The 11,348-nt window shown below is 43.6% G+C and overlaps 1 pseudogene; it reads right to left on the minus strand.

Annotated features, from left to right (window-relative positions):
• Window positions 1-5: 5 nt before the first annotated feature.
• Window positions 6-10,457, minus strand: LOC115229420 (annotated as a pseudogene).
• Window positions 10,458-11,348: the final 891 nt, after the last annotated feature.

Genomic DNA, 11,348 nt, shown 5'->3' on the forward strand with positions numbered 1-11,348 from the left:
CCTTGTGGGTCAATCATGAGTGGCCATCGTTTCCCTTTGGTGGCGAGGAGTGCGTTCTGAATGGAGACTTGATTGTTGGGAAGTTTGTTGGACGTCCAGTGGCGCACTTGATAGGGTGAGGCAAATATTTGTATTATGTCATAGTCCTCTGATATTGGTATTCCCTCTCTACGCGCATACTTGACCCATTTCGATATTAGTTTTTCTCGGTAACCAACACTGAATGCACCCACATACGTCACCCAAGCAGAACACACCATTACATTCCCAACGAGGTCCTCAATCTTTTTTTCCAGTGTCTAACATTTGACGATCTCTACCAAACTTTTATTTCGGCCTCCCAGATTTCTTTCTCGTCGCCCAGAGCCTCCATTAGCTTAGAAGCGCGTCTCAGTCGGCCGGTCGTGGTTGAAATTTGTTTTTCCAAATTTCTCTTTTCAAGGACACTGGCCTCATAGGCATTTTGTAATTCGCTGATTTGTTGTTGGACGTTGCTGAGTTGGGTCTGCTTGGTGTGGAGAACCGTCATGACTTGCTTCAAGTCTTTTTCGGCCACAGCAAGTCTTGTGTGTTTCAACTAATGTACCTTTCCTTTTTGGGCCGGACAGTTTTGTTTACTTGGGCAAACAAATAAATAGCCCTAACCCACATGCATAAAGATTTACAGGCCTAAACCATAAAAAGTGACTTTACTTTTGACACTTTTTCAATCACTTGAGGAGTAAAGTTCTCATTCTCGATGTATTTCTTGAGTTTCCGAAGCACTGAATCGTTTATGTTCTCTTTATCGTAGTCGTATAGTTTTCTGATCAAGTTAGTGTCCGACAGCAGTTGCTTTGCGGACGCCCAGTCGGTTCTAAATCAAAGATTCGAAAAGACTTTAAGTGAAAGAGGACACACACAGCTTCCATGACAGTCTGCACTAATTCGGGTGGGGTTTTGAATACTCTGATTTCTGCAATGTCACTTTTATCGAGTGCGTCGAGGGACTATTTCTCATCATAACAAATTACTTTAATGGCAGCCTCCAGTTCAGGCAGAGCCTCCTTCAGGTCACGTTGAGCATCCTCCGCTATGGCCTTGGTTTCCTCCGCTTTTACCTTCACCACAGCCTCGTCCTCTAGCACCAGTTTCCGTGTCTAAGCGTTACTTTCAGATCCTCACAATATCTGCTTTGTCCTGGTCTTCCGACAATTTTTCCATTAACTTTTCAGTTTCCTTTGACTTTTCTTTAAGCACAGGCTCCAGTTGATGGAGTTGTTTTTCCATTGAAATGACGATTTGGTTAGTTTCTATCAGTTTGGCCAACCCGTTTTTAATCTTTTGATGTTCTCGAGAGAGGTCCCTTTAAATAATGAAATGCAGTTACTCTTTGGTCGTGCTAAGCATAGATGTAAACAAGTTGAGTAATTCGATATAACTGACTGGATTGAGGCAATAATGTCTTCCCATTTCTTCCTCAAATTTGACTGACATTTTGTGGACACTGCGATGCACTCGAATGCAGCAATCACACAATTTTCCCTAGACTGTGCTTATTAACACAACCATTAAATTTTCGTCTTTCAATTCTATTTTACTGATAAATGAGTGAGCCACTGAGTGCAGTCCCTCATCTTTCCATTCTTCAAACCAGTCAATAATGCAGCAGTTCACTAAAGATGGAAACATCCTGTAAACAGTCCGAAATTCAGACGCACTCAGTGTAATGACAACGTGCAAATTCCGCCTGAGTAGTGACTATCACATTACTACCGCACACGATCGATGAACGACTCATAGACCGCCTCACGACTGTCAGTCAATCCCTCAGATTGACAGCTCATTATAATTTGTTCCACATCCTCGTCCTCAAATAAGTCGGGCACATGGCCGGAATTCAGAATGTCGTTTATTTCTTGAAGAAAGTCTTTAATTTGATTATCTGCGAGCAGAAAGACGACATTCCGGTCATCAATTCCCGCTATTTTGTAAAGTTTTTTGACGTCTTCTCTGAAGGCTGTGGAGTCGTATTTGGGAGTGACTTTGATCTCAAAGCACTCATATTCGTAAATTTGTGCGGCCAGTCTGAAATGACTGATCAGTTTGACCTGGTGAAACATTTCTTGCCCGTTCCCCCAACTCCCACGAGGAGTCCATTCCCCCGTTCTTGGCGAATTATGCGGGCGATTCGTGAAACATGCTGAATAGCGTCTTCAAACAAGATCAAGTCACTTTGATACTGACAGTAGAGAGAACTCTCGTTAACCTCAGTGAGCATTCTTCTCAGCTTGTTTTTGTCCATTTCCTCGTACTTTCCCCTGTTCATCAAATCACCGTAAATTGGAGGGTTGGTCATGAAAGACTACAAATGAATGAGCCAAACACTTCGTAAGTGGAAGAGGTCTGTCGCAAAATAGTTTGAAACAAATTTTGGTCAGTTTGATCGATGAGGCGGTCTTGAAATGCTCTGGTGATTTCATGATAGAAAAGTTTGTAAAGTGATTGGTCGTCGAAGATGGTCTTGACTTGCATGATTCCTGAAACACGTGCAAACTCTTACCTTGGAAACATCTTGCCAAGTCTCTCAAATTGAACGAGTAGTGACACTTAGAGGGGGTCGGGAGCAACTCGTTCTGCATTCTCTGGTAAATTTCGACGGAGGCCAAAATCACCGAGTCGACTGCCAGTCTGACTTGGTGGGGAAATTCCATAACTTGCAAAATATTCTGAAGTATACTCATCCAGACCACCTGGAAAATATGTTTGAGGTTGTGATCTGAGGGAGGGGGGACATTAAGGATGGAAAAATGCCGAGTAAAGCGATTGGTCATGCACCCTTGAGGTCCACAGGCGGCCATCAATGTCACGTCCTAGAAATATTACAATCCCTCAACTGTGATCCATCGCCAGCTCAGTGATTGCCGATCATATAGTCCTCTCATGTCCTGCAACTGCCTCAACAATTCGATTGGAGGCTGGCACCCATAAAGGTCGGGTTTAGGCATGTTTACGTCATCAAGGAAGACCACCATATGCTTCCCTTTCGAAGGCCCTGGAAAATATGCTCAATTAGTCACCTAAGATGTTGCGACGGTGTTTTTCAAGTTTAGCTTCAATCATTTGCTGAATGCTGGCACTGCTCGTTTGCGCCGAAAAATTGAGGGAGAGAGGCAAGACATTTGACTGAGTCCTCAATTGGTGCAATGTGTTCCGTGCAATTACAGACTGGGACATCCATGACTTGGTACCTTGCCAACTCCACTTTTCCCCACAAACATGACGGGCATTTGGACTGTGATCAACTTATCAGCCAAAAAGCCGTATTTGACAGTATCACTGTTTGGGACAATCATATCGAAGAACCCACTGCCCGAATGGAAGGGGGGAATGGCTCGTTCCCAATGCTCCATTTTTCTTGTCTCCGTGTCCACGTAGTAACTCCAGAGATCACCTTGGCCGGGAATCTGTTGATTGACAGGAACTACCCTGACGTCGCCGTTCTCTTCAAAGAGTTGTTTAATGAACGTATCAAACACATCCCAGTCAGACTCGACTAAATTCCCTCCGATAGCCCACAAGTAGCAAAAAACGAAAATTGTGGAAATAACGGTTCGAGAAGGCTCTTTGAGGGGGAAGAGAATAGACTCGATGAGTTTGCAGAGAGTAGTAACCTTGGCCAAATCACACTACAAATTCTCGACACGTGCAACCTGCCGAATGACCTGGGTGGTCTTGGTGGACACAAAATGAAGACCCTCGTCTACATATTTCGTAAATAGTTCGAGAATGTGGTTGAAAGTGGTCTCACTTAGTTTGTTCTTGTGCGACTTCAGCCATCTTTGCACCCACGGAAGCCATCCGAGATCTTGTGAATCAACGTAGAGCATTCCACATCTATTTGTCCAAAAAAATTGTCTACCGACTGACAGTTGCAGGCGAGGCGACGGACAGGTCCTCGACTTCGAAAAGCATACGAATGTTTGGAGTGAGTTTAATACGCTCACTGTTGGGCAGACAAAGCATTTTATTGTCGTCAAGTACAGTGTTCATGTTCTCGATCCACGAAGCATCCACAGGTCCGTCGCAGATGACCCAGTGGGGGTTGTTGGCCTGTATTTAATGGCAATGACTTACAGAAACGGCTTTTCTTATTGTCAGGGCCATCAGTCCGTCTTTCCATTCCAAAGTCTGTTTGTTCACGCCGCCGTAGAGTTCTTGCATTGAAATGGCTTTCGGGTTGATCACACAAGTCTCCACTGATCCCACGTGTCCCTCAACTTGTGCCAACGTCTACTCAATGTGACATGTCATTCACTTGGTACAACGTCGTCTTGCCACCACCGGTGGGTCCCACCAGCATTACTCCGTGCCTTACCAACATTGTCTCGTACAATTGGACAATTTGCTTGGACTGTGCCTTCACAACACTCAAGTTGTTTTTCTGACAGATATTCCCAATTTCCCGACTGAACTCTTCGTAGTCGTTTTCACCAACAGTGATTCCTGGAAACAAGTCAAGGACAATGTCCTGGGGGTTAGTTAAACATTCCACCAGAAACAAATCCGCGTCTCGTCTCAGAAATTTGGGGAGATTGGCCCCTCGGATTGCCCTGATCAAAACGATGCTTTCATCCTCGTCTGGATTTTGTTGTTTTTGCGAACCGGCCATGACCAAGACTGATTTGAGGGCTCTCATGCCGAAATCGTAGTGATCCTGCTGGGAGAGTTGCTCCGAACAGAGTTTGTAAAGTTGGACAACTTTGTTGGAAAGGTATTTAGAGGTTTGAAAGCCTTGCGAGTAGAGAATGACCTCTGCAATGAGTTCTAATATAATAAAGTAATTTGGAGGACTGTAATCGGGGACCATCATAGAGAAGGGACGGAAAAGTGCTTTCAAGTTGTCAGGCAATTCTGTACGACCAGCATAGGAAGGATTCATGGTTATAAAAGTAGCACAAGTTGGGACAAGTTGGACATTTTTTCCTTCAAAGTTGAATGTGGTTAGTTTGGCTGCTTTTGCGTTGCGTATTGTGATGAGTTGTTGGGCAATGACTGAGAGGACTTGAATATCAATTCGATTGAACTCGTCGAAACAGCACCACGAGCCAGACTGGACAAGACCAGTGAAAAACCGTCCCATGGTCTACATAAATTGATGAATTCAACTTGATAGTCCAATCCGTCCGAACAATTGAACACAACACAATGCTTTCCCAGTGTCTTGGCCAGGTCTTTGGTGGTTTCGGTCTTTCCGGTGCCAGCAGGACCAGCTGGTGCCCCGCCAAGGTCGAACTGGAGTGCGCCCATCAAACAAATGTAACAACGGTCCTGAATACAGAAGAGAACATACAGTAAGGGGGGTGATCACCAGTCGGGAGGACGCTCCCACATATTCGTAGCCGTATTTATATTCGGAAATAGACATTCGCACAACACAGTCCTCGGCCTCCCAGTAATACCGCAGCTGTTTTACCCATGCAAAATCTCCAATGTCAGTGACCTATTTTTACTTGAATATGTTTTACTCTGTCTGCAACAAGTTGACTAACTATGTCTCGGCAGTGGACATTGATTGTTATAAGTGTGCAGAGAATTTGCTGAAAGAGCTCTGAGTTGGGCTGTCGCACTTGATCAGCCAAATAATTCAATCGGGCTACGCTCGTTTGCTCAAAATCAGACATTTGTGACCCATTGGATAATATTTGAGAGATGGTCTCACACCAGCATATTTGGGACACTGTCAAGACCACCTGCGAGGGCCACGTCTTGACCCACTCCTCAAAGGGTTTTTTGCTGAGGAGTGCCTTCTTGGTGTGATTACGCACACTAATGAGCATGGCCTCTTCTACATTGGACAGCCAATCTTCCACGTTTCCACGAGCACGGAGACCCTGTTTGGTCAATTTATGTGACACGAACTTTTCTTAACTTGACCTTTTCGCCTTCGGGAGATATCATGGCAAGTATGTTAGGAGTGCTTGGTTCGAATTCGAGAGACTTTATTGCGTCGAAACATTTATTCAGATGTGGCTGCACTGCCATGGGGTTTCGAGTCTGAGCCAAAATGTCCAAAAGTTGATCGTTGGAAAGAAAATAGAACCGCGGAAAAGCCTCTCTTTTTGTTTCCAAGTACTTTTCGAGACATTTGAGAATTTGTTGAAGCATTTGATTGTTGTTGGTGAAAGTATCAACCAGTCCTGCTTGTTCGAGGGAATATGGTACCTGCCTGAGTGCATGCTCGAATTGCCAGAGGCACACGATGAGTCTTCCTCATTATTTCCTTGAACGACTTGTCCACTTTGGAAAAGAGTTTGGACTCCTCGGGAAGCTGTCGTTGTATCTCAGGGGCAGAAAAGATGGATTCCAAGTACATCCAAGACTTTTGGCATTCGAGCCACTCGTTCTGATCTCCATAATCACTCCACTTACCAGCGTGGCCTCAAAAACTTGGAATTGTTTTTTTAGTTCTTCTACTCTCGAACTGATCGGGCCCACATTTCTCGAGGAAAGGATACTGGAGACACCCACAATCGAATCATCCAAGAGTTGCTCAATGTCCTCAGTTCCTCCAAGCACATAAACGTCTCTTTGCTCTTTGTAGACAGGGACGTGGAACTCGGTATGCTTCCACGAGTCCTCGATCTACGATTTTGGGAGTTGAATACTTTTTTGAACATTGACTCGAGTGCGGCTTCGGATGAAGCCTTGGTGGATATTTCCTTAATTTGCTGGTCGTATTCAAAGGCATTGCATTGCTCTAGACTGCTGATAGTCATGGATTCAATGTTTATAATTTCATTGATCACGGCCCAGTGCCGTGCTTTCAAGGCCGGGTTTTTCAGGTTCATCAAAACAGGAATTTTGTACTTAATATAATTCACCTGCTAATACATAAAACTTCATACCCGTTCTTTCAACTGGCTGGTCATTAAATTCGGGGACAGTCCTTTGTCCAGTTTTTGCACAATCTTCCAATACTTACCCGTGATCGAGTCAAGTTGGTCTAAGTCGCACTGCTTTAGGTCGACCTACCACTGTTTATCATCAACAAACGTCAATCCATGACTGCACCAGGGTTTCCCATTCGTCTATCGAATTCCACAGAATCGTCTTGAGCGAAATTTCCTCTTGTACGTCTTCCAACTCCTCATATGTGGTGACCTCCAGTTGGAAACGCAGTTGGTGACTCCTGTACAATTCAGTCTTTTCTTTCAGTTCCTCCACACGTGCACCGTGGATTCCCAAACAACTCAGGATCTCTTCCTTATTTCCCGCCGGGTCAAGATTGGATGGATTCTGGAATTAGATATCGACCTACTTGGACACTTTTCTTGATTTCCTTGATTTCTTTGAATAATTCACATGTGTCCTTGTCCAGTGAGAGACACAGTTTCCGAATCGTGTCTTGTCGCTCAGCGGACACTTTATCGATGCTGTTACGCACATTATTTATTGTGGGAGTCACAGTCTGAGTCGCTCTTACTCACAAACCTGGTAGATCACGTCGTCTTCAGGGGGCGAGGGGACACTGAACTTGGAAATGAGTTCGTACATGTCCCTGATGATGTCAATTTCACTTTCCACAAAATCAATCTACGCTTCAAAATGGTCTACAAACTCGTTCTTGTATCTCGTCCAAGAAGAGCAGACTTTGCACAATTTCAGGTGTATCGCTCGGTCGCATATCCAGACGGAATTGGGCGTCATTGAGACCACTGAGCACTTTGTCGACCATCTGGCGTGCCTGGTTGGGAAGAACGTCGTGGATGTACTATACGTGCTTTAAGGGTCGTACTTGAATGCACCGATTGGGAGAGGGACATAACTTTTGTTTAAATTCACGAGCATCCACAAGGAGCAAACCGATAGCACGTTTCTCGACAATACTGATGGCCATTCGGCTTTCAATGTGATGCTTTTCCAATGAAGAAGCCAAGAACTGAACATGTTTGTTAAGAAACGAGTCAATTCCGAGGGCCTCGTCCATGTTGTAGAACTCAAGGTAACTGGAAAAAGTTTGCGCGTATTTATTGGCTGCTGAGAAGGCCTTTCCAATGCAGTCCTGCAATACGAGCACGGAAATACCTGTACATCTTTTCTGACTGCTTGCAAGTGTGTATCGTCTTCGAAGATAGCCTTCAAGTTTGGTCCCGTCCCACTCGTCCTCTCCTCAAATTTATTGTTGATGAAAGGTCTTTTGTTGGTGTGAAGAATTACTTTGTGAATGGGTGAAAATGAGGGTCAGGTAAGAGATTTTCTACTGCAATCATCGTTTTTGTAAAGTTGTTTCCTATTTCTTCCAATGCAGTCTCAAACGTCTCCAGATTGGGCGAGAATTCAATTTGTCCGTTTTCGAGCAGCATTTCCACCAGGAAAGAGGGACAGGACTCAATTACTTGGTCAAATGGTTTCTAGCATTGTCATTCCAAGGTACCTTTGCTTGCCTTATATTGACTTGGATTCCTGCCTCTTTCAGGCTGAAATATTCTTCCAAGTCCCCACTCACGTCTTGCTTAGTCCGAGTAAAACTGGAAATGATATTGTCGGAAGGAGTGAGGTTTATTTGGTTGGATAAATAATTTTTGATGGTCTCGATCGAGCGGACCGTGAGAGTGTGAAGTGCATTTGTGATCAAATAGTCCGACAAACAGACGAAACTACATTCTATTAGTTCACCTAACCATGTCAGTCGCCTGCATTCCTCTCTCTTGGCAGCCTGTTCCGTATAACTTAAATTCTCACAGGCTTCTGCGAATTCAGCCATTTCCTCTTCCTCAGAGTCACCTACTTGTGTTATCATTGCGAGGACTGTCGTAGATTTCACGGAATGGATAGTCGTCGGGGTTGAAACCCTTCTCGAGCAGGGCAGTTCGACAGGCACATTTGATCACGTCAATCACAATGCTTCGGAATTCCTTTAGTTTCTCCTGCATTTGGGCAGTCGACGAAGCGTGGTCTTGCACAAACTTGTCCAGACTCACTGTTTGGTCGTATGCCAAGTTAGTCAACGTCAGATCACAGATTCGGTAGCTCATTCCTCGAAGACTCAAAAGGGCGGACCGGAGAGGCTTGATATAAACACTGAAATCTACCGGATTGACCAAGAAAAGAGAGTTTTCTATTTGTTTTTTAGCACTTTTAATCTTTTCGCAGCGAATAGTCCAACGCCAGACCATGAATGCCTTCCATCGCTTAAATTGTTGAAAGGTAGGGATCTGATGGACTCGTTTTAATGTACTTTGTGGATAGCACGGAAATGTTTATATTCTTGTTCAAACACATGAAGGTGAGTAAAGTCAACTTCGTCGCCCTGTCTTGTTCGAGTGAAGCCTACTCCACTCATTGTGCAGTAATCCGTCTTTGAAATCTCCTGATAGTTAGTCACCCTAAAATCGACTGATTCCACTCACTTGAGGTTATAATAGTGATACTCCACACTCGACTTGCTTACTGCTGGGACCAAATAGAAGAACCCCACCCACGGGTTCTCACGAATTACCCCAATCGTCTCCAGCAAATTTCTATTTCCCCAGTATTCGTCCATAAACTTCAGTTGTGTCTCGATCTTGTTTCGAGGCAAACAAGCCAGTTCTTTCGGTAGCGACACCTCGTACTTGGCCAACACAGCCTACAGTAATCATATTGCTTTACCTTTCGCAATTGTATGTTGTCCAGAGATACCTTTTTCACTTTCGCCTTAGTTTTCACCTCCACTTGTCTTTTCTCCCGAATGTAAGACGGTTCTTTCTGCACTCTTCCCAAGAATGGCTAGACTTTTTATTTTTACTCCAACCAGTGGCTCTAGCTGGGGCAGTTTGGGGCATCCCCCTCTCGTTGTCCCACGTACTTTCACCCACGGCAGTTCGCATGAATCGTTTTTTTCTAATTGTCACTAATCTTAGAAAGCTTACTTCTCATTCTGTAGCTTGGTTACAATACATGAATAACATTTCAATTTTTTTAGTTATTTAGAGCAGGGTTTCCTAAATTTTTTGTTTCGTGACACCCTTTTTTTCACCAAGACCACGCTAAAAACCGAACAAACGTCACGTGATCCCGATGCACTCAACCAGGGACCTCATCCTCGCTCGGTGATCCTTCCACGAGCCCACACAAGATCGCACTGGGCGGCAGGCTGTTTTTGGCGGAGCATTGGCTGACGGGCCCAGGTTCAGCTTGATGAGGTCTTCCAGAGAAGCTGGAACCGGCCGTTGGCTATCATGTGACCAACGATCGGTTAATCTGAGGGCCCTTTGTTGGGCCTCCTCGATTCGCCTCCTGTTGGACCACGATAGCCGCGAACCCCATGATCCGCAAGCGTAGGCAATACAAGGTTCGAAGTACTTGCGGTAGATATTCGCCAGTACCGGGTGCGACCCGTTTTTCCATATTCCGGATAGAGTTCGTAGTATGTTCAATTTTTGTTCGCATTTGCGAAGGAGGTTGTCCGCATGTGGGGAGAAACAGAGGTGCATGTCGAGGGTTACCCCTAGGACCGTCTGACTCCTGCAGAAGGGTACGGATATATTATTCAGCTTTAAGTCGACTGACGTCCTTCCCAATCTTTAAAGAGCATCTTTAAAGAGCATGGAAAATGCAGATTCACATAAAATGGTAAGAGAGCATAGACAGACTGGTCTGACGATGATGGATACTGATTTTGTATTTACTCAAAAAATGAACAATGCTTCAATTCTAAATCTAAAAATTGTTTAACTTTTTTACCAATTCTTTCAATCCGTGATCTGTTGACATTTCAAAAATTTGTTGATATTCAGCAGAAGAAATATTTTCCAATTTATTGATCATTATGAAAGGATTCTTAATCTAATCATTATTCACTTTTTTGCCTGGAAAATATTTTTTTAATTCACTTTTAATTGCTCCAAATGATCTACTAGTTCACAAATGAAAGTTTAGAAGAAACAAGATAAGCGTTACACAATATTTTGTGACAAAACATACATTCGGCTTTCGATAAAGCATATTTATCACAGCACTTTGCAAATCCATATAAAGGATATTCGTCCAGCTATTTTCGTTTCTTTATCTTTAATTTTTATACAGACAATGATCGTCTTTTGAGTTATTTCAATAAAACGTTTTGTTGTTCATTAACTCGAATATAATAAATCTACAAAAAAATACTAAAAAATAACAATAACACTATAGATGTCCACACGGAACGTTATTTGTTGAAAATCTATTTATTTGGTCTAACTAAAATAAATTTACTTAAATAATAAAATAATTTTTTGAATTTTCGCGTCACCCCTAGTACTAGCCCGTGGTATTCACTTTGAGACACGCCGATTTAGAGGTGTAAATAAACGTGCAATTAAATAAGCCAGTCACCACAAAAAATT

The sequence above is a fragment of the Octopus sinensis genome, unplaced genomic scaffold (assembly GCF_006345805.1).
Source record: "Octopus sinensis unplaced genomic scaffold, ASM634580v1 Contig12580, whole genome shotgun sequence".
In the NCBI taxonomy this organism is placed as follows: domain Eukaryota; kingdom Metazoa; phylum Mollusca; class Cephalopoda; order Octopoda; family Octopodidae; genus Octopus; species Octopus sinensis.